Source organism: Periplaneta americana, chromosome 7 (assembly GCF_040183065.1).
Source record: "Periplaneta americana isolate PAMFEO1 chromosome 7, P.americana_PAMFEO1_priV1, whole genome shotgun sequence".
Lineage (NCBI taxonomy): Eukaryota > Metazoa > Arthropoda > Insecta > Blattodea > Blattidae > Periplaneta > Periplaneta americana.
The window spans coordinates 107,464,990-107,488,594 of record NC_091123.1 but is presented as its reverse complement, the minus strand read 5'-3'; positions in this window follow the sequence as shown (position 1 = coordinate 107,488,594).

Genomic DNA, 23,605 nt, shown 5'->3' with positions numbered 1-23,605 from the left:
GAATCTCATGTAATTGCAAGCACTGTAACCATTCTTAATCAAGAAATTCTTAGTCTATAGTGACCACTCTTGGAATACATTGCGTTAAATGACTGTGGATAGTAGCGTCTCATAGTTTGAGAACCACTGAGCTTTGGAATCTATGCTTATTTATACGTATGTTTGAGAAGATTCCACACGGTAAAAACTGATATTTCCACTTATCTCGACAGAACCTGTGCAATATTTTATCTAATCTGCAACATGTAACATGAGTTCTCTGGTTAGGGATGTCTTCAGATGTACACACGAAAAGTGTTTATCGAAACGTACTTGAAATAAATCTTCAAAAGAGTCCCCTCCACCTTTTATTGGCGTATCTCTTCTGATAGGAAGTCGTGGAGGCTCTTCCGTCCAACGATAAGATTGCTGACCAAGGCTCCACCCTGATAGAGTGTATTGGCATGTTATTTATCGGGCTGATAAACAATCAATGCTCAAAATGGAATGATTGGCAAAAACATTATTTCTACAGACTTATAAGACGATGTCCATTTCTGTGTTCTAGCGTTGCAATCCCTCTTTGTTAAGTAAACTCCTCTCCAGGTACAATCTGTGTGATAGGTATAATATCATCCCTTTAAAACTATTTGCGAGTACATTCAATAAACCTGATTTTTGGTTTAATTAAAATTTTGTCAATTTATTTCACTGGATCGTATGCGGAGGCTAAGAGGAAAGCGGGAAAGAGGGACGATTGGAGAAAGGTGGTTTGAACTATGAACGTATAGTTTTGAAGCAGTGTACACTATATGGTTTGAGCCCACAGACACAGGAATAACGTGTATTTTCAAAATATAATATTATGATTATGTCTCGTAACCAGAATACTGTACGAAATGGAACTATAAAAATTGGAGATTTATCCTTCGAAGAGGTGGAAAAATTCAAATATCTTGGAGCAACAGTAACAAATATAAATGACACTAAGGAGGAAATTAAACGCAGAATAAATGTGGGAAATGCCTGTTATTATTCGGTTGAGAAGCTTTTGTCATCTAGTCTGCTGTCAAAAAATCTGAAAGTTAGAATTGATAAAACAGTTATATTACCGCTAATATGTTTTCGCGGGATATCAGCCGAGTTAAGATTTTGGAATGCTCCAAGCTTTCGACTGCTATCTCTGCAGCCATCTTCAGGGAAGTGATGTCCGAACAGAAAGTCGAAAGGTTATATAGATGTTAGGCTGTCTCAGGTGAAACGGGATTGGTTGGCGGATCGGCCAATCCGGGGCCGGGAATTGTCATCGCTCGTAAGCTCCGCCCCTCCCGGGATTCCTGCGTGAAGTTTGGCGGGCGGCGAGCCCTGTTCCGCCGGTTGGAATCGGTTGCCGTCCTCGGTCCGTGATCTTCATGACCTTGATTGTAAGAGGGCCTGAGTTGGTCTAAGGCCGGTGTCCATGCCTGACTGAGCTGGAGTCCACTGTCTCTGTTAAAGTTGTTTTTCTCCAGCTTGATCTCTATGGCCTCCTTGATTGTACGATCCCAGTAGTGGCTTGATTTGTTAATGACCTTGGTGTGGTCAAACAGTATTTTATGCTCCTTTTCTATGCTTTGTTGCGCTACTGCATAAAATACTGTTTGACCACACCAAGGTCATTAACAAATCAAGCCACTACTGGGATCGTACAATCAAGGAGGCCATAGAGATCAAGCTGGAGAAAAACAACTTTAACAGAGACAGTGGACTCCAGCTCAGTCAGGCATGGACACCGGCCTTAGACCAACTCAGGCCCTCTTACAATCAAGGTCATGAAGATCACGGACCGAGGACGGCAACCGATTCCAACCGACGGAACAGGGCTCGCCGCCCGCCAAACTTCACGCAGGAATCCCGGGAGGGGCGGAGCTTACGAGCGATGACAATTCCCGGCCCCGGATTGGCCGATCCGCCAACCAATTCCGTTTCACCTGAGACAGCCTAACATCTATATAACCTTTCGACTTTCTGTTCGGACATCACTTCCCTGAAGATGGCTGCAGAGATAGCAGTCGAAAGCTTGGAGCATTCCAAAATCTTAACTCGGCTGATATCCCCCGAAAACATATTAGCGAACCAACGCCGAGAAAGCCTCAAATCATACAGTTATATTACCGGTTGCTCTGTATGGTTGTGAAACTTGGACTCTCACTTTGAGAGAGGAACAGAGATTAAGGGTATTTGACAATAAGGTTCTTAGGAAAATATATGGGGCTAAGAGGGATGACGTTACAGGAGAATGGAGAAAGTTACATAACGCAGAGCTGCACGCATTGTATTCTTCACCTGACATAATTAGGAACATTAAATCCAGACGTTTGAGATGGGCAGGGCATGTAGCACGTATGAACGAATCCAGAAATGCATATAGAGTGTTAGTTGGGAGGCCGGAGGGAAAAAGACATTTGGGGAGGCCGAGACGTAGATGGGAAGATAGTATTAAAATGGATTTAAGGGAGGTGCGTTATGATGATATAGACTGGATTAATTTTGCACAGGATAGGGACCAATGGCGGGCTTATATGAGGGTGGCAGTGAACCTCCGGGTTCCTTAAAAGCCAGTAAGTAAGTGTTATCACATTATAAAATTACAGTAAGAATTCTTCCAACTAAATTTTGCCATTAAAAATTTCGTCTCCATTTTCATCCAGGACTCACACGATGTGGTACGTGCGCGCGAATTTTGGAACATTGTACATAAATAATACAGTGTAGCTCCCACATTTAAATAAATAATTGCTAAATTATGAAACATATCTAAAATTTAAAAGTTTCTTTGGTGAAATAAGTAAAACGTATAAATATGTTATTAAATAAATATGTTATTAAAATTATAACTTAAAGAAAAAACAAAACTGGTTTATAAAGCTATTGTTACAGCACATTTCTGCATCTACTAGCTCAAAACGCAGATAATACACTCTGATTACTACCTGAATACACCACAGCTTTGTTATCATACCTATCTCAAAACTAGACAGAAGAAAGGCGTGCTTTAAAATATCTTTATTTCATAGTAAGTTATGTCTCATTTCACTACTTTATGGTCTTACAAAATGGCAGACAAACAGAAGATAACATACTATAATATTCACAAAAGGGACGCCACTATCACCAGCATAATGAATAAACCATGGCAAACTTAATGAGTAACTTCAAAACTAAATAAATGGAAATACTCAATAAAAATTAAACAGACATATCTTCCTTATTCACTTCCAAATTATTTTATCACATTTCAAAATTTGATACAATTCGCTCCAATTCATTCTCAGCAGATTTTAGGTGTCCTTTTCTATCAATTATTCAATGATTGGTCTCGCAATGGGCATCACGCCAATAACAAACATTATTATTAACTGACAAATGCGACATAATGAAGTAAAACAGAAATAGGTCTATGGTTAATATTGAATTTTTAATATCTCAATTACAATATTTTAGAACTGGCCTACAACACTATGGAATACTATAGAAATTATTAAATAATATTTAAGCCTACATCTCACTAAGTTTATATTTATTGTGCAGTTCATGTTATCCATTACACAAATCGATGAAATACTATTTCTATCGGTTGTGGAAATCGTACATAACTACGTCTATCTCCTTGTAAAACTTACACAAAATTTCTACTAGGAATGGAAGGTTATTCGAAAATAATTGGTTATCATTTAACCGGTTATTTTAAAATTAATTTAATCTGTAGGTAGGAAGTTAACCAATAAAAAATAACCGGTTATTATTTTTTTAAACATTTTAAGTCACCAAATTAGTCAGTAAAACAGTATGAGAGGTTATTTGCACTAGATATTAAAGACCAATTTGCAATGAACTGTAAACCAACCTTAAGAGAGTTAAAAGAAAATCATTTGATGCTGAATATCATCAATGACGTCACTAAACAAAATACAAAAAAATAAGAGGTTATGAAATTGCATTTAGGTAGTTACGCCACTCAAATTAGAGTTATAGGTAAGATAAATAAAAAAATAATACAAATTGCTAACTTTTACAATATTATGGTACATTTCAACAAGCAATCTTTCCTCCAATAACTATAAATACTGAAGTCAAAGTTTCTCGCTGTATGGACAGAGAACATCTACGACAAAAGCTAGAGATCTGATGGTACAATGATATAAAAATATCAACAACCTATGCTGCAGGGTACGAATTAAGATTTCTGATGAGGGGAGGATAGAATCCTAGATAGAGAATACCATACATAGGCCTATTATTATTATTATTATTATTATTATTATTATTATTATTATTACGGCTCAAAGCTTGGTCGCACTGAGTTGTTTGTCTTGCATCTTGATCATAATAATAATTACCGTATATCCATGAGCAGGCTTACGATAAGATGGTAATTTTATTCCTAAGTTATTTATTGTTGTCAGCTTGCTGGTGATCATAACACACAAATATTATTTTCTTTGCTTTGTTCTTTATAGAGTTATCCCCGACATGAATTTATAAGAGGGGGATATAACTTTCCAACAGGGGAGAAATCCCCTCCATCCCCCCGTTAATTTACACTCTGCTATGCTGTTATAAAAAAAGCTTTTCGCCGTTTGAAATGCTCCAACACCCCCTTACAAGCTTATATTATAAGCCAATCAGTGAAAGTCAGTGATTAAGACAAGTATACATTATTAACATTGATTCGAAGTCAAATTTCATTTTGCCATCTATGAACAGATGTATTAAGTAGTAACCCATATTCTATATAGGAATGGGCTACTAGACAATTTTCTTACGAGGTTGTTTACATGGAGTACAAAATAATAAAAGAAACTATGTTCGACTGACATTAAATTTGAGATAAACTTAAAATACATTTGATTCGGTGTACTACGTTTTAAAAAATAACCGGTCGTTCGGTTAATGAGGAAAATAACCGGTTATAAGGTTAAACAAGCAAGCAAAAATAAAAATAATCCGTAATTAATCGGTTAACAGTATGAAAATAACCAGTTATCAAAATAATCTGTTATTTTGGCTCATCCCTAATTTCTGCCCTCTTGGAGCATTCTCCCACCGCTCCGTTACATTTATCAGATGCTTCTTTTCGAATTTAAAAATATCCATCCAAATTTTCCTCCATAATTTTCCGTCTATCAACTGTTTCTAAATGGATAGACCAGTAATGAGAGTAGTTCGTGCACTAACTTCAAAAATACATATGGGCTAGTTCATTATTTTTTTATTTTATTGGGTTATTTTACGACGCTGTATCAACATCTAGGTTATTTAGCGTCTGAATGATATGAAGGTGATAATGCCGGTGAAATGAGTCCGGAGTCCAGCACCGAAAGTTACCCAGCATTTGCTCGTATTGGGTTGAGGGAAAACCCCGGAGAAAACCTCAACCAGGTAACTTGCCCCGACCGGGATTCGAACCCGGGCCACCTGGTTTCGCAGCCAGACGCGCTGACCGTTACTCCACAGGTGTGGACGTGTACATGTTAATATTAATCTATTAAAGATAATTAAATTCGACATAATATGAAATAAAATATTGTACGTTACAAGAATTGAAATTTTGTTACGAATCGTTTCGAAATTCCGGCCTCAGCTAGGCCTACCCTTCAGCCGTAAACATCTCAACACATCCTTAAACGTCACTTTCAATCCTTGTAACGTAAACAGCTATTACACAATTAACTACATATCACTTGAACCAAAATTATTCAGTTATTACTTATTACTTCACTAACAAGGGAACATTCTCTACCTATGAACTGCGATTTAAATAAAAATTCTCATAATTGCTAAGTTTGAGGCAGTAAATAATCTTGTAATAGTCACTCATCTAGCTTTTACCTCATTAAAGAAATATAACGTGTTTAATTACACGTCTTATACGCCGCTCTTACACGCAACTAACACTGCCACTGTGCTGACTGTTCACCTGCCTAGCAACACTGCGCCACTCGAAAATCTATTACTTGCTACAAACAGCATCGAAATAATCACTACGATTTTAAGAAACGTTATTTGTTATATACACACATATCAACCCCGTATACAATATTATAATTTTATTATCTACACATACCTGAATCATTATCCTCTGTGATAATGTGGCTCTGTTACGAAATGATCAGGGCAGAGGGTCATTTTGCAGTACAAACATGTCACAATTCAAGTGTTTCACAAATACTATTTCCAGTACGCAGAATTGTTTGGAGAACATTACTGAAATCGTTTATGTCCTTTTCTGTCACATATCCACATTTCTGCCAAGCATATACTGTACCAGCATGTCTCGGAGTTCGGGTGAACAGAACTGATGATACACAACAGAATGCATTTTTAAAATAAAGATTCTGTCATGTAAATTTTTTGCCGATTCCCGAGTAATTAGTTTGGACCTGAAATAATCTTTTACTCTACGAATCACAAGCTTATACTGTCTAAAAAAAAAAAAATGTACATCTCATGTCTGTATAAACCGCGTTGTTTTGGGTGAGATAATTTCCATACTTATAGTTGTTTTCTATCCAGAAAAGCGAATTATTTCTTCATTTGTAAATATATTTATATTTGTTTGTCCACACCAGGAATCTAAAAGTAGTAAAGTATCTTTCTGTTCAACAGGAATGAAAACTTTCTTCAGTCAAGTTTTTACATGGCGTTCAGAGAGTTTACCTGATGAGCTAGCACTTACTACAATATTAAAAGGGTTTCCCTCTCTATCAATTGCTTTACTCTAGGACCAAATTCGCCCTTCATCTTCATATAGCTCACTGTATTTTGAATCGACTAGATCTTTACAATGTATATGACATTAACTGGATTAATAGATCTCATTTTCAGAAACTAAAATAGTGTAAATAAAAGCAAATACACTCAAATACCCGAATTAGGACGTCTTATCACTTTTGTTATTCTTCAAAACTTATATACTATACTACATCTTTTCACAACACCACTTCCACATGATTCATCAGAAGACACTAACATACAACTCACAGTACCGGAACTGCAACCCCCTCTGAAATACACAGGGTTACAGACATGATTTGAAGGTCAAGAGCGTGGTCGCAAACCAGTACATACAGTACGAACGAATTCATCCCAGTCATCGGTCTGTCTCCGTGAAGTGCAGGCGTGTTCACTGTCATCGTGTATCATCCACAACTCATTCATGTTTTTTTTAAATAGTTAGTCACCGGTCGGTGCGGTACTTCGGTGCTATTTATTCAGTACATAAGAGAATACAATTTTACATTAGAGAATTTAGCTGGCTACATGGGATCATTGAATTGAACCCGAGGCCAAGAAAGAGAACGAAGAAGAAGAACGAATTCATAGCATGTTGCGTTGCGTATTCTAGTTGCGTGTAAGAGTAGCATATGAGACGTGTAATTAAATATGTTATATTTCTTTAATGAGGGAAAAGCTAGGTGAGTGACTAGTACCAGATTATTTACTGACTCAAACTTAGCAATTGTGAGAATTTTTATCGAAATCGCAGTTCATAGGTAGAGAATGTAGAGGTAAGTATCAGTTTTATATAAATTAACGAAATTTGATACTCGAAAAATGTCTGATTTTAACTTTCATAATAGGGCTATAACTGCTTAATAGTTGCTGTAGGCTATAATAATTATATATTTGAAGAAAGCATGCTTTATATCACACATTTATACCTATAGTCAACAGCACAACTTTTTGCTCATTAAATAGACTCAGAATTTCATCTACGTTATCTATATCGTGAGATTATCTTGATTTTCTAGAATGTTCAATAAAACTGTAACGATCATATCTTATCATAAGCTCTTCCTTAATTCTTTTCACATTCTCAAATCATTATCATTCTATTGTTACAGATACATCACGTATATAGAAGAAAAAACAAGTAACATGGCCTGTGTTAATTAATGCTTTCATTCAAGAATTGATTAAAGTGTATTATATTGTATATGCATGAAAGATTAATAAGATAAATTTCAACAAATTTGCAAATAATTGCAATTCAGTGAAGAAACTATAAAGAACAGTACCAGAAACAAGACTTGATTTTAATGAAACTGTGAAGATTTCTGATACTGCAGAGAATACAAACTAAAAAATTTGGATCGTGATGTGTATTGAATCAAAATTTAAGGTAGATTAGGAAACAATCAATGATCCTTCACTTTAAGGATTAGGTTTATGACGAACCTGTTCTGTTTTTGGTGGTTATTTTACGACGCTTTATCAATTACTGTTATCTAGCGAGATGAGTCCAGAGTCCAGCGTCGAAAGTTACCCAGAATTTGCTCTTGGTAGGTTGAGGTAAACCCTCGGAAAAAGCCTCAACCAGGTAACTTGTCCCAATCAGATTTTGAACCCGGGCCCGCAAATTTCACGGTCAAACATGCTAACAGTTACTCCACAGCGGTTGACCATGAACCTGTTCCGGCGCCCATTTCATTCTTCGTATGTTTTAACTTCATATTTTATAACAATTGAATAGTAAGTAGACGAATCACAATGTAAAAGCAACGACGATAAATGAAGCAGATTTTAGGCTGTATACCTAGTGACAAGAGGAACGCGATAAGATTCAAAGTCAGACGAGACAAAGAACCATGTTTAGAACCACAAAAAATTGCATAGTTATAATCTGTGATAATATTATATCTATTACAAAGCGAAGTTTAGATACATTCTTTACTGCAGTACAGCTCAAAGTGAGGGCCGCGGGAATCCGCGAATAATCTGGATAGTGTCATTTTTCCTTCCTTCAGGCTTTTTTATGTGTTAATAATGTCAGAAGCGCATTGGCCTTTATTCTCGATGGTACAACTTATACAGGGACATCACTTTCTTTTTACCAACATTTTTAACATTAACCTGGCTATACTCGGAAACACTGTTGCCCCCTTCCATTACAGGAGTTTGATGTTGCTAGTGCAATATGTAAACAAATCATTTTACTAAGTATAGGAGGAGAGAAAAGTAGTGTGTCCATTTATGTTGTAGATTAATACGATATTACGATTTTCAGTTTGATCATCACTTTTATGGAATTTATCAAAATACAGTAGAGTAGTAACATTTTTTTCAAAAACTCAACTTTTCAGGCGGCTATGTTCATTATGTAATATCTACTTTATTTAGCATATTAATTATTGATGTTAACATCAATATAGAGAGTGCATTTAAATTGAGGGGATCATAAGTAAAGGGCTGTAAGTGCACTTACAGTAAGTTACTTTTGAGAAAATGGGGTTTAAATATTTAAACTTTCGTAAAATTGGTGAAATTTTTATTTAAATTTTAATGTGTGATGCGATTAAAATATCCCTTTGCCACTAAAATTTTAGATACTTTAGCTTACACTGGATGCACTTAACTCATGTTATTACAAATGTCACTAGCATTCCTTTGCTTGTAGCCACCTCAATTCAAAATAAGCTAATCTGAATTTTTAAACAAGTTGCTGAAAATGGTTGCCGTTCATTACAATGCAGGCTTCAATTCTTTACGCATATTATTAAAAACATTTTGAAGCATATTCTCTGAAATTGAATTTATCGTTTCTCGAATATAATTTTTTAGTACGATATTATTAATATAGGTTCTTTCTTCTATAGAAAACGCAACCATATTTCTGAAACACACTATACACTGCAGTGTTTACTTCACTGCTTGAAGACTTTGAATGCAACAGCGGCCGTAAGTTTGTGTGTCTGACGGGAGCAAGGACATTAGTGAAGGGGTGGGAGTGAAGTACATTCAGAAATGCAGGTACAATAAAAATGCAAGTAAAAATAATATGATGTCCCTGTAGATTCTTTCAATTGTTATTGACGGTCTTAAGCAATGCCAAGAAAATATGCAACTAGTTCAGGACTATCAGCCTGATATCGCAGTCAGCGAAGATTCTTCTGCGAATACTGAATCGACGCTTGTACAGGGACATCATTTTATTTTTACTTCAATTTTTATTGTACCTGAGTTTTGGAATGTACTTCACTCCCACCCCTTCTACTAAGGAAGTTCCAACTCCACACAGAACCAAGACCGCAGATAGTAAGCAGTACTGAGTTACTGAGTATAGTACGTTCCAGAAATATGTTCGCGTTTTCCAGTGACGAAAGAGCTTTCAATATTGAATCATATTTTCGCACAGGTACTGTCCGTTTGCCTACGTCGCATCCCGATTTCCCCCACCTGCTTCTGCTCGCCCCTCTGTAATAGCTGGGCTGTCTTAGCGCTTTTCTGAAAACATTAATTTCTCTTAGAAATTGTAAGTTTACGTAATATTATACAGCTGTTTAATTTAACTTAAATAAAAGGGCCTCGTTAAGTAATTAATTGTCACGTGATTTCCTCCTTTTCTACAATCCTGCGGCATAACGACTTGGACGGACAGTAGATAGCATGTCTGAGTAATTTTATATTTTCGGGTCGGGCAGAAGTGAAGATTGAATTTACAGTACGTAGAGTAGGTACAGAATTATTTCAACATGAGTTACTAGTACGAAGGACGAAACTGGTAATTGGAATTAGATGCAATAGTCTATATTGCGATAATATGCACAAAAGAACTGAAGCCTGTATCGAAATGAACGGCCACCATTTTCAAAATTGTGTTTAAATATTCATATTATGATTATTTTTCAATTTAACTTCTTTCTCTATATTGTACGCTAATGTGCTGTAGACAGTATAATATACGCTGCATAATGAATACGTTCGCATGGATAACTCACTTCGTGAGTAAAAACACTTATTCTTAATACAGTACTGTACTTTGATTAAAGAAAAACCTAATGAAAATTATCAAACTCAAAATCGCGATATTTCCTAGTTTACGTAAATGGATGAACTACTTTTCTTCCTTCCTATACCTAGTAGAGTGATTTGTGTTTTACGCCAGTATCATCGAACTCCAGTCTTGGAGGGGGGAGCAAGCGGTGTTTCCGGTTCTCTAAAGGTATAGACAGGTTAATATTAAAAATGTTAGTAAAAATAAAATGATGTCCCTGTATTTTAAGATGTAAGAATAGATGGAAGAAGAGCAGTTTGGCTTCAGGAAGGGAAAAGTTGCAATTGGAACAATCGGCGAAAAATACCTAGAAAAGAATAAAGAAGTGTACAATATAGTAATTATCTTTACATTTCTAATGTATTCAGATTAACTGGTAACTTAAATAAGATTCAATAATAGTTTTGCATTCTATTATTATTGTTGTTATTGTTATTATTATTATTGTTATTATTATTATTATTATTATTATTATTATTATTATTATATACATAAGTGTTCTGCCCATAGGCAGGTCTTTCACTGCAAACCCAGCATTCTCCAATCTTTCCTATTGTCTGCCTTCCTCTCAGTCTCCGCATATGATCCACATATCTTAATGTCGTCTAGGCCTAACATCTCATATTTCCTTCTGCACCGAACTCTTCTCCCGTTCACCATTCCTTCCAGTGCATCCTTCAGTAGGCAGTTTTTTCTCACCCAGTGACCCAACCAATTCCTTTTCCTCTTTCTGATCAGTTTATTATTATTATTATTATTATTATTATTATTATTATTATTATTATTATTATTATTATTATTATTATTATTATTACCTATGCATTTGTATTAATTGTAGAACTGGGTTAGTGGAAGAGAAGGCCTTAAGGCCTTCACTCTGCCAGGTAAAATAAAATAAAATTATTATTATTATTATTATTATTATTATTATTATTATTATTATTATTATTATTATTATCATCATTTCTTCTTTATGCGGATGACGTGATTGTGTTAGGAGAAAATCGCAAACGATTAGGGAAAACACGAAAATTTTACTTGCAGCAAGAAAAGTGATAGGTTTGAAAGTAAATCCCGAAAAGACAAAGTATATTATTATGTCTCGCGACCAGAATATTGTACGAAATGGAAATATAAAAATTGGAAATTTATCCTTCGAAGAGGTGGAAAAATTAAAATATCTTGGAGCAACAGTAACAAATATAAATGGCATTCGGGAGGAAATTAAAAGCGGAATAAATAGATGTGGGAAATGCCTGTTATTATTCGGTTGAGAAGCTTTTGTCATCTAGTCTGCTGTCAAAAAATCTGAAAGTTAGAATTTATGAAACAGTTTTATTACCGGTTGTTCAGTATGCTTGTGAAACTCTCTCTCTCTCACTTTGAGAGAGGAACAGAGATCAAGAGTGTTTGAGAGTAATGTTCTTAGGAAAATATTTGGAGCTAAGAGGGATGAAGTTACAGGAGAATGGAGAAAGTTACATAACACAGAACTGCACGCATTGTATTCTTCACCTGACATAATTAGGAACATTAAATCCAGACGTTTGAGATGGGCAGCGCATGTAGCACGTATGGGCGAATCCAGAAATGCATATAGAGTGTTAGTTTGGAGGCCGGAGGGAAAAAGATCTTTGGGGAGGCCGAGACGTAGATGGGAGGATAATATTAAAATGTACTTGAGGGAGGTGGAATATGATAGAGAATGGATTAATCTTGCTCAGGATAGGGACCGTTTGTGGACTTATGTGAGGGTGGTAATGAACCTCCGGGTTCCTGAAAAGCTAGTAAGTAAATAGGTAAGTAAATAAGTATTATTATTATTATTATTATTATTATTATTGTTGTGTTTGAGAATAAGGTTCTTAGGAAAATATTTGGGGCGAAGAGGGATGAAGTTACAGGAGAATGGAGAAAGTTACACAACGCAGAGCTGCACGCATTGTATTCTTCACCTGACATAATTAGGAACATTAAATCCAGACGTTTGAGATGGGCAGGGCATGTAGCACGTATGGACGAATCCAGAAATGCATTTAGAGTGTTAGTTGGGAGGCCGGAGGGTAAAAGACCTTTGGGAAGGCCGAGACGTAAATGGGAAGAGAATATTAAAATGTATTTGAGGGAGGTGGGTTATGATGGTAGAGACTGGATTAATCTTGCTCAGGATATGGACCAATGGTGGGCTTATGTGAGGGCGTCAATGAACCTCCGGGTTCCTTAAAAGCCAGTAAGTATTATTATTATTATTATTATTATTATTATTATTATTATTATTATTATTATTATTATTATTACGCTGACTGTACACGAGAATCCCCATGGCCCCTAGCCCTTCCTATAACAGCATCGAAAACCCGTACTATAACCCAATGCTCCACCTGAGTCAATTTTTAAATATTGTAGATGAATGAAATGAGAGGCAGATGTAAAGTTTTGATGGAATTAATGAGGGATGTTGCAGTTTCGAAACTTCAGAGTGTTTCTGCATTTCATCGTTGTTCTTGGAATAACTCCTATGTAACATCGATTTTCAGATTTTTTCTCTATTAAATAACTTAAATAGTGATACAGCAAATAATAAAATCTCCTATATGTAATTATATTCCTTTGTTTCGAAAATATAAGAATTCACAGTCTCCTATGTACGGCTGCCATAGGGTGAATGAATGTGTTTTTTCTTCTTACTGGAAAAATTTTATATTTTTCACATAGGAGTTATTGCAGGAACAACGACGATTTATGACATCGTAAAAAGCAAATTAAAATCTCACACTAGGGTGATTATAATATACAGGGTGTTTAAAAAATACGGGGCACAATTTCAGGTATGTATTTCCCACATGTAGACAATCAAAATAGTTCATTACAACATGTGTCCGGAAATGCTTCATTTCCGAGTTATGGCTTCACAACATTGAAATTCACCGGAACATTTTTCTTTCCGCAGGTCGTTGTCATTACAGAAGATGTTCAAAATGTCCACCTCCTGCTTGAATACAGACCTCACATCGATGTCCCATTGACCTGCGAACACGATCCCAAACTCCAGGAGTATTGCGTATGTCCTCAGAACATGCCACAATATCGCTTCCGAAGGGATTCCAAATCAGGCACCGGAGGCGAATAAACCAATGATTTTAAATGGCCCCACAAGTAGAAATCGACAGAGTTCAGATCAGGTGAGCGTAGAGGCCAAGTAATTGGGCCACCTCTACCTATCCATCGATCAGGAAACCTTCGATCCAAGTACCGGCGAGCCGTACGACTGAAGTGTGCAGGAGCGCCATCATGCAAGAAGTGAATGTGTTGACGATTGATCAGTGGAGTGTCTTCTAAAACATGAGGTATGGTGTTTTCCAGGAAGTTTGTGTACGCCTTCCTCGTAAGTCTGTTTACAAGTACATGGGGTCCAACTAATCGATCACCAGTGATTCCGGCCCACATGTTGAGGGAGAACCGCACCTGGTGATGAGATGGAACAGTTGCACGTGGGTTTTCATACGCCCATACATGCTGATTGTGGAAATTTGTTATTCCATCTCGTGTGAACTGTGCTTCATCTGTAAATAATACTAAGGCAGGAAAGTTCGGATTTACACCACACTGCTGCAAGAACCACTGGCACAACCTAACTCGTGCAGGGTAATCTGCTGGTGACAGGGCCTGTGCACGTTGCAAATGATAAGGATACAATTGACACTCTTTCAACAGTCTCCAGACAGTCGTATGAGGAACATTGACTTGCAACGCTACCCTTCGTGTGGCTGATAGAAGGAGCCATGTTCACAGCCTCCAGAATCTCCTCCTGTACTTCTGGAGTTGTAGATCTTGGTCGTCCCCTTCCCTTCCCAAACCAGGAGAGTTAAATTTTCCATACTCGCACAGACGGTAATGGAGACTTACAAATGTCTTCCGATCTGGACATTGTCACTGTGGGTACCTCTCCTGGTACAAACGACGAGCCAGCGCAGCATTGCCGTCCGCCTTACCGTACATGAAGTGTACGTATCTCTGCCAGCTTTTGATTTGAATACATGTCGCACAGTCTAACGCCTACACAACTCTGAATGTAACCTTCGCCTCGGAATGAACTGTCAGAGTGCCCTCTTAATGTCTCCTTTGACGGCAACGACCTGCGGAAAGAAAAACGTTCCGGTGAATTTCAATGTTGTGAAGGCCATAACTCGGAAATAAAGCATTTCCGGACACATGTTGTAATGAACTATTTTGATTGTCTACATTTGGGAAATACATACCTGAAATTATGCCCCGTATTTTTGAAACACCCTGTATAGTTAAAAAATATGTATCGAGATCTAAGAAAACACTTATTACTGTTATCCTTCACAAGTAAAATTAACTGATTGTTGTTAAATATCGAGTATTATATTATACATACTAGCCGTACCCGTGCGCTCCGCTGCGCCCGTTAGAAATAAATATAAAGTAATTACATAATTAAAATAGGACATTTGTTCCAGGGAACATTCGTGTTTGATAGAAGGATAAATCGTTTAATATGTTACTTAATTTAAATTGCATCCAAATAATTAAAATGCGATCATTTTGGTCCAGAGACACTCATTTGGTGCAATGACAATTCCTTCAACATGTTTCTTAATTTTTATTACATGCAACCATAGTTTAATGAAGATTGACATCATTTAGATTTAATGTGTATATTTTATTTTACTTGTTATAGGTTTCCATTGAATTATGGTAATAACTTAATTTTAACCCTTGTTTTCTACGTATTCAGTAAATGGCGCTTGGCCCACTATGGTTCTGAACCCTTCAAATAAATTATATTATATTATATTATATTATATTATATTATATTATATTATATTATATTATATTATATTATATTATATTATATTATATTATATTATATCAGAAGTTACTGTAATAACATTATAGCATTATGTCCATCTAGAGAAACTACACTTTTCAATGGTGAAATAATAATTAATTATACAAATCGGTTAATTTAGCTTCCGATATTACTTCATACAAACACAGAAACATTCTCTGCAGGCTATCTTTCATAGCTTTCGATTGTTGCTGTCCAAGACCCCTTATAGACAAAGTCATTTGTTTTTTAATTCATTACACGGCCTTAGATGGCAGTTATTTTAATTTTAGAACTCATTTATCTCATTAAATATCAGTCCTATCAAAATTTTTCAAGGAATAAAACTTATCGAAAATTATTTTTAAAGAAACTTTTGTTATTTAACATTTTTCACAAAAATAAATAATAAGCGATATATTTCGATTTATTTAATTCAGGCCCCCTTATAACCCCCCTTTTAAATAATGTATTTTGAATGCCATATAGCCTAAAATCTAAGTTACAACGAACTTAATTTATATTCCAATTTTCATCGAAATCCGTTCAGCGTGAAAAGGTAACAAACATACAGACAGACACACAGACAGACATACAAACAAAAATTTCAAAAAAGCGATTTTCGGTTTCAGGGTGGTTAATTATATATGTTAGGACCAATTATTTTTGGAAAATCGAAAATTACCAGAAAAATTTCGGCTACAGATTTATTATTAGTATAGATTTCAAGCAAAACACCAAATATGAAAAGGAAGTGGAACATTATAAAAAATAAATGAAGCATTCAAAGTCTTCAGAAAAAGTATTTCAATTTTTTCAACAATGTGAAACAATATTTTTATTTATATTAGTAGGTTATTTTACGACGCTTTATCAACATCTTAGGTTATTTAGCATCTGAATGAGATGGTGATAATGCCGGTGAAATGAGTCCAGGGTCCAACACCGAAAGTTACCCAGCATTTTCTCATAACGGGTTAAAGGAAACCCCCGGAAAAACCTCAACCAGGTAACTTACCCCGACCGGGAATCGAACCCGGGCCACCTGGTTTCGCGGCTAGACGCGCTAACCGTTACTCCACATGTGTGGATGGAAGAATATTATGTGAAGTATTAAAAATCAAACTACAGTATATTGTGCCAAATTAAATGTAAGGCCTAGAATGTAATAGAAAAATGCATTATTCAACAAGTGAAATAGGCTATCTAGGATGTACTTTGTCGTTTATTGATAATGTAGATCAATTAAAGATAATAAAAGAGATTATATAAATGGTATTTAGGTGTCACAAGGCGGAACACACAGAAAAGTAGATAAGATATTTGTGTATCTTCTTATTCTTAACTCAATATCTGGACCAGGACTAAGAAATAAAGAGTCCACTGTAAGAATGATGGATGTCACTTTCTTGTCGAAAATGAACCAAGACTGTCAATGCATAGCTTAAGACATATAGAATGTACATACAGAGTTATATGGCATTAACACTGATAGTCATTGTCCAGTAATTATCGGAAAATCACAGTTAAGCTTTGAGCGCTAACCATTTCAAACTTTCAATTGCTTCTCCTGCAAAATGTATTCCAAATGACATCCATCATTCTTGCAGTGGACTCTTCAAATAGAATCGAAGTATAGACAGTGGATGATAAAGAGACTACTCACTAACACGAAACGACATTTTGAGGAATGTAACAGTACTGAAAAATGGTTAATAAAAGAAACATACGAGAATTAAAGGCCCATTCACAATGAAAATTAAACATAACCGTAACATAAACACAAAAGTTTGCGGCCTGGCTACCAAATGGGATCATTCACAGTGATTCACATAAACATTGACATTAACATTGCCGTTAGACGGTAACATGAAAGTTTGCGAACTCCAAACTTCCATGCTTAAATGCTACTTGATTTGCAAACAGTACACAATCGTGGAGCGCTGAAGTATACGACAGAATATGAGGAAATGGCGTAGTTGTTATGTTTCCATGATAACCAAGCATCTTTGCGGTTATGTTTGTCCCCATCATGAATGATGTGATTTTACCGTAACGTTTACATCCTTAAGTTAACGCTTATGTTATGTTTAATTTTCATTGTGAATGGGCCTTAAAAGTAATTGATTTGAATGGCAAAAGGAAAGGATAAATACAATTAAGTATTCCATGCGTAGCTAATGAAAACTTCAAATATAAAATAAAAGAACTTATCCGTCACTGTCGTTTAAAAATATCGCTCTGTGGTTCGATTCTCAGCCAGTCCACAGGAATGGATGTTCTCCCTTATTCTATGACGTCCTCGCAGAGGATTAAATAATATGGCGAAGAAGCAAAAGAAAATATTCTAGCTATCTACCTGTAGAAGATCAAAGAAACAAACGTCTAAGTGACGGCTACCAAGTTGATGATGATGATGATGATGATGATGATGATGCAATAATCAACAAATAATGACGGATCAAAATACATTATACTAATTTATTAATCGTATAAGAGCTTGTACATTAAAGTATTGCATGCACTCTTCTTAGATGCTGTTGCACACTGCGTCGGTTACTTCTTTGAGTTTCGAAGCATGTTCTTTACTGCAATTACGTTTAGAAAGCCGCACTCAATGATGCCGTATAAGCTGCTGAAATGACTTTTTTATGACTTAGTATTCAGACTTAATTTCCTGTAAGTGCTGGTTGTACTGTCCCATTTTAATCAGAACTGCTGGAATATAGCAGCAGACCAGCCACACCCCATCACATACTCGTGAAGCTATTTCAAAATTGGAAAACGGGTTGGAGTATTGAACATGTACGAAATTAAATCACGTGTTTGTGAAAGTATAATTATATACACATATATGCACATAAGTTATGTGTGTATTTAATTATATTTAGGAATCTGTTGAGTATTCTATTTGTTGTCTTCCTAGTCAGATCTGGACCTTGTAGCAAAGGACGACATATCCGTTTTAAGGGAACGAGTAACACGCATCTCTGATAGCACGTTAGATACAATGGTCATGAGTTCGAATCACAATACGATATGTACTGTATGTCTGCTGTTGGCGTAATATGTGTCAATTTCAAAACTAATATTCGATTTAAGAGAGTATTTCAGAGTCGAAAAGAACAAAGCTACATCTATGCACACATGTAGATTCTTGCGGTGGCTAAGTGGTCAGATCTCCGGCCTGTCACACAGGCGGCTCGGGTTGGAGTCCCGATCAGGAAATCCATAGTGAAACTTGTGGCGGATAAGGTCGCAGTTGGGGTTTCTCTCGATTTTCTCCCGTTTTTGCCCAAATTAGGCATCTGCATCATTCTCCATTTCGTCATGATTCCATAGCATTCCCCGATCGCCGGCTGACGACGTAGCCGGTGTGGGTTTGGGAATGCGCCTAGCTTAAGGGTTAGCGCCACTCACGCGCCGCTAAAATAGTGTCTTGGCTATGGCCTCGTCTGATACCTAGAATTTAATTCCATGTATCACGACGGGAAACGCTACCAGGAGCGAAGCCAACCATTCAGAGCGTCTGCAGCGCCGCTATAGATCGTAACAGGTCGCAGTGTTGCGTCATAGTGCCTCCCTTCCGTAAATTCCATTCCATTCCATGCATGCATACATACATACATACATACATACATACATACACACATACACACATACACACATACACACATACATACATACATACATACATACATACATACATACATACATACATACATACATACATACATACATACATACATACATACACTACCGGTCAAAAGTATTCGATCACCTATCACAACTACGGATTTGTGGTTAAAAGAGGGATGTCGTTTTGAATATTCTATCATATCATAATACTATCATATTTTGTTGGTCTGTTTAGTTTTTACGATGTGTTTGTACACTGAAATAAAGTAGGCTATATTAGGCCTAGTTGTTTTCATAGCTGATCGAAAACTTTTGACCGGTAGTGCACACGCACACGCGCACGCGCACACACACTCACACACACACACACACGCGGCCTACATTACATATACATTTCCATTCATTTTATATATTACACATTAAATCTACAGAAATCGTGGAATTTAGGCTTATAAGTCCGTTGTCTTGCTTTTCGGAATTATAAAAACACCTTCAGTGTGTAATTAGAAAATGAAAGTGTATCTTTTTATGTGAGTGCAAAGAAATGCTTATGCATATCCTTCGACTAATATTTCAAGAAAATACATTATGTAGGCCTAAACGGACATTATACTTACAGCACGGTAAAATAAATAAATAATTGCGAATCGCGTGAATTATACAATGAAAAATTATGTATCATCATAAGACCAATGAATACCTTTTAGTTCAACTTTACTTTCACTTTCTCTCTCTCTCTTTTTCTCTCTCTCTCTCGCTCTCTCTCTCTCTCTCTCTCTCTCTCTTGTACGGAGGGGGGGAGGACCCGAAGGCTTGCACTGCAGACTGAAGCTTATTGTGCTTACCACGTGAATGATTGAGTAGCCGAACTGCCGCGCTCTTGTACAAATACAGCATGCCGTACCGTGAACTGAACCTGGGCTATGGTATGGATGATGATGATGATGATGATGATGATTATATGTCAATTAATGATGGCGAAATGAGTCCGACGTCCAACGTCGAAAGTTACCCAGCAATTGTACTTCAATTGGTTGAGAGAAAACCCCAGAAAAACCTCAATCAGGTAACTTGTCCCAACCAGGATTTAAACCCAGGTCAACTCGTTTCACTGTCACACGTGCTAACCGTTAGTCCACAGTGGCGGACTTAGCTTTACTTACTTATACAGATATAAAATGAAAGTATAAATTCAGATATAAATATATAGTAATTAAATCGGAGACTGTACAAAATTATTGACACTTAGGTTAGTAATTAATTGTTAATAATATCTTCATTTATTACGTTTTCCGCAAAATGTCAAAACTTCCTTTCTCTCTGATAATCAGTTGATTTAAGACAAAACCGGATTTTGAATGTTCTGGTTGACAAACAGACTTGTGTATTTTAATTTGACAACACTGTTAAGAGAAAAGGCACTAGAGTATATTTATGTCTTTTCTAAAACCAGTTGTAAGATTATGACACATTTACTTTGAGCCAACCAGAATACATATATTGTAATAAAATGACATTTATATGGGTACATATTTTACATAATGAATCATAATGTTATGTTTTATTTAACGACGCTCGCAACTGCAGAGGTTATATCAGCGTCGCCGGATGTGCCGGAATTTTGTCCCGCAGGAGTTCTTTTACATGCCAGTAAATCTACTGACATGAGCCTGTCGCATTTAAGCACACTTAAATGCCATCGACCTGGCCCGGGATCGAACCCGCAACCTTGGGCATAGAAGGCCAGCGCTATACCAACTTGCCAACCAGGTCGACAATGAATCATATGATTTCTTTAAGTCAACAGCAAAATATACACCTTTCAACAAAATTTGTGGACTACTAACTTCTAAACTCAATATATTGGCAACCGTAGACTAAATGCTCACTCCACTATTTTTATATCGGCTATTTAACGATGTTGTATAAACAGGTTGATAATGTAGTTTCGATGAAATTTACATCCTGAAAAGTGTGATCCCAAAACTCACTCACTCCATTTGGCCATTTTTATGATCTGTACATATATATTATTATGTTTGAGACCTCTATCATTATATTTTAAGGTTGTTTTCTTCCAAAACAACGCCAGTCCTTCTCTAAAAGTCTTATTATTGTGTTATTGTGCATGTCACTTGAAAACACGCTCAGTTCGTAGACCGGTGGATAAAAAAACTAGTCCAGACATTTAATGAAAATGGATTTAACGGATTTTGGGATAACATTCTTCAATTACAATTACATAAATCAGCAAAGAATCATAACATTGTGCTTTAAATGAATTTCGTTAAAAGAGCAATGATTGCAGTTAAACTGATATGGATTAAAAGTGTTCATATCGCATTGTTTTATTTGTGCCATCATTCTTCGAAATGAATGAAAAGAACACAATACACTAGATTTGATTTAAGTAAACTACAATACCGCTTGAGAACAAACATGTCTGAACATGTAAAAACAATATGTACTGATAACAGAAAGATAGATCACAGTCCGATTCGCTGTGAACTTTGTATTAGATAAAACGAACAGTATAATATAGTGGCTACCTATATTCTGCTGTTTAGATAGGAGTAGATCTACCTGTCATGCAGGTGGTTCGGGTTCGAACCTCTGTCTGACCTAGGATTTTTCACGTGACACTTGTGGCGGACGAGATCGCAGTTGGCATTTTTCTCAGGGTTCTCCTATTTCCCAATATTAGGCACCTTTGTCGCAAGAAATGTAAAGAAGGTAAACTTGCGAATTCTAAATGAAGCAGTAGAGCAAGTGGACAGCTTCAAAAACTTGTGTTGTACTATAAGCAGTAACATGAGCTGCAGCTAGAAAGTTAAAAGGAGTATAGCAACAGCAAAGGAAGCTGTTAATAGAAAAAAAGAGCATCTTCTGCGGACCTCTGGAAAAAGAACTAAGGAAGAAACTATTGAAATGCTTTGTGTGGAGTGTGGCGCTGTATGGGACAGAAATATGGGCATTAAGATGAAGTGAAGAGAAACGAATAGAAGTATTTGAAATGTGGATATGCAAAAGAATGAAGCATGTGAAGTGGACAGACAGAATAAGAAGTGAAGTTGTATTGGAAAGAGTAGGTGAAGAAAGAATGATACTGAAACTGATCAGAAAGAGAAAAAGGAATTGGTTGGGTCACTGGCTGAGAAGAAACTGCCTACAGAAGGATGCACTGGAAGAAATGGTGAACGGGAGAAGAGTCTGGAGGAGAAAAAGATATCAGATGATAGATGACATTAAGATATGTGGATCATATGCAGAGACTAAGAGGAAGACAGAAAATAGGAAAGATCGGATAATACTGGATTTGCAATGTAAGACCTGTCCATGAGCAGAACACTTATGTATTATCTTTGTATGTATGTATGTATGTATGTATGTATGTATGTATGTATGTATGTATGTATGTATGTATGTATCATTCCGTCCGATCTCCTTTCCGTCTCAGTTTGAGTCTGACGTATTGTTAGACTTAATTATTAAATATAAACATCTAATAATAGTAGGAACGTAATCATGGCTTTCCAGCAAAGTAACAGACTCGGAAGTATTTAGAAACGATTATGTAACATACAGACGCGACCGTGTAGAAACAGGGGGAGGGGTTTTTATATGTGTAAAAGTGTAAAGAGTGCCTGCAGAACGCTGAAAATTTTAAAGACTCGGATTTCGAAATATTGGGTGTAGACATTGTGGACGAGATTATTCGCCAAACATATTACAGGGTACATCATCGGTTTATATAGAGCTCCAAGAGAAGGCTTGAACGTACTGTTTAAAATGAGAGATATGTTAGTGTATAATTTCAGTGAAATAAATAGGTTTGAAGCCTTGATCATATGGGCCTATAATGCCTAGTTTTACTAAAACAGAGCCTAATTTATTAAATTTTGAACTTATTTTAGGCACCTAAAAGTCTGATATCTGGTTATAATATAATATTATTCCCAGTTAACAAGTGATCTGTTGCAACAGAAATGACAAGATTGGTTTCGATAGACGAAACCTCTCCTAAAATTTCTGTTACTTAATTCCTCGAAAGGAATTGCTCTTTATACTAACATAGGCCTAATTTTGCTCCCACTGTTATCCTCATCGAAGTTATCTAAATCCTACAACTCGCCTTCCAAATCAGATCCGGATCAGACTCCAACTAACCGCTCTAATACGGTCGGTTAAAAATTATATTGGTTAATGTCCTTTTTTAAGTCCTAACCGCGGTTGATGCAAAGTGAAAATGTTAAATCACGAGTTAAGTGGCAATTTTAATCCGTGGTTATAATGAGGTTGATGCACGTGGTCACTTG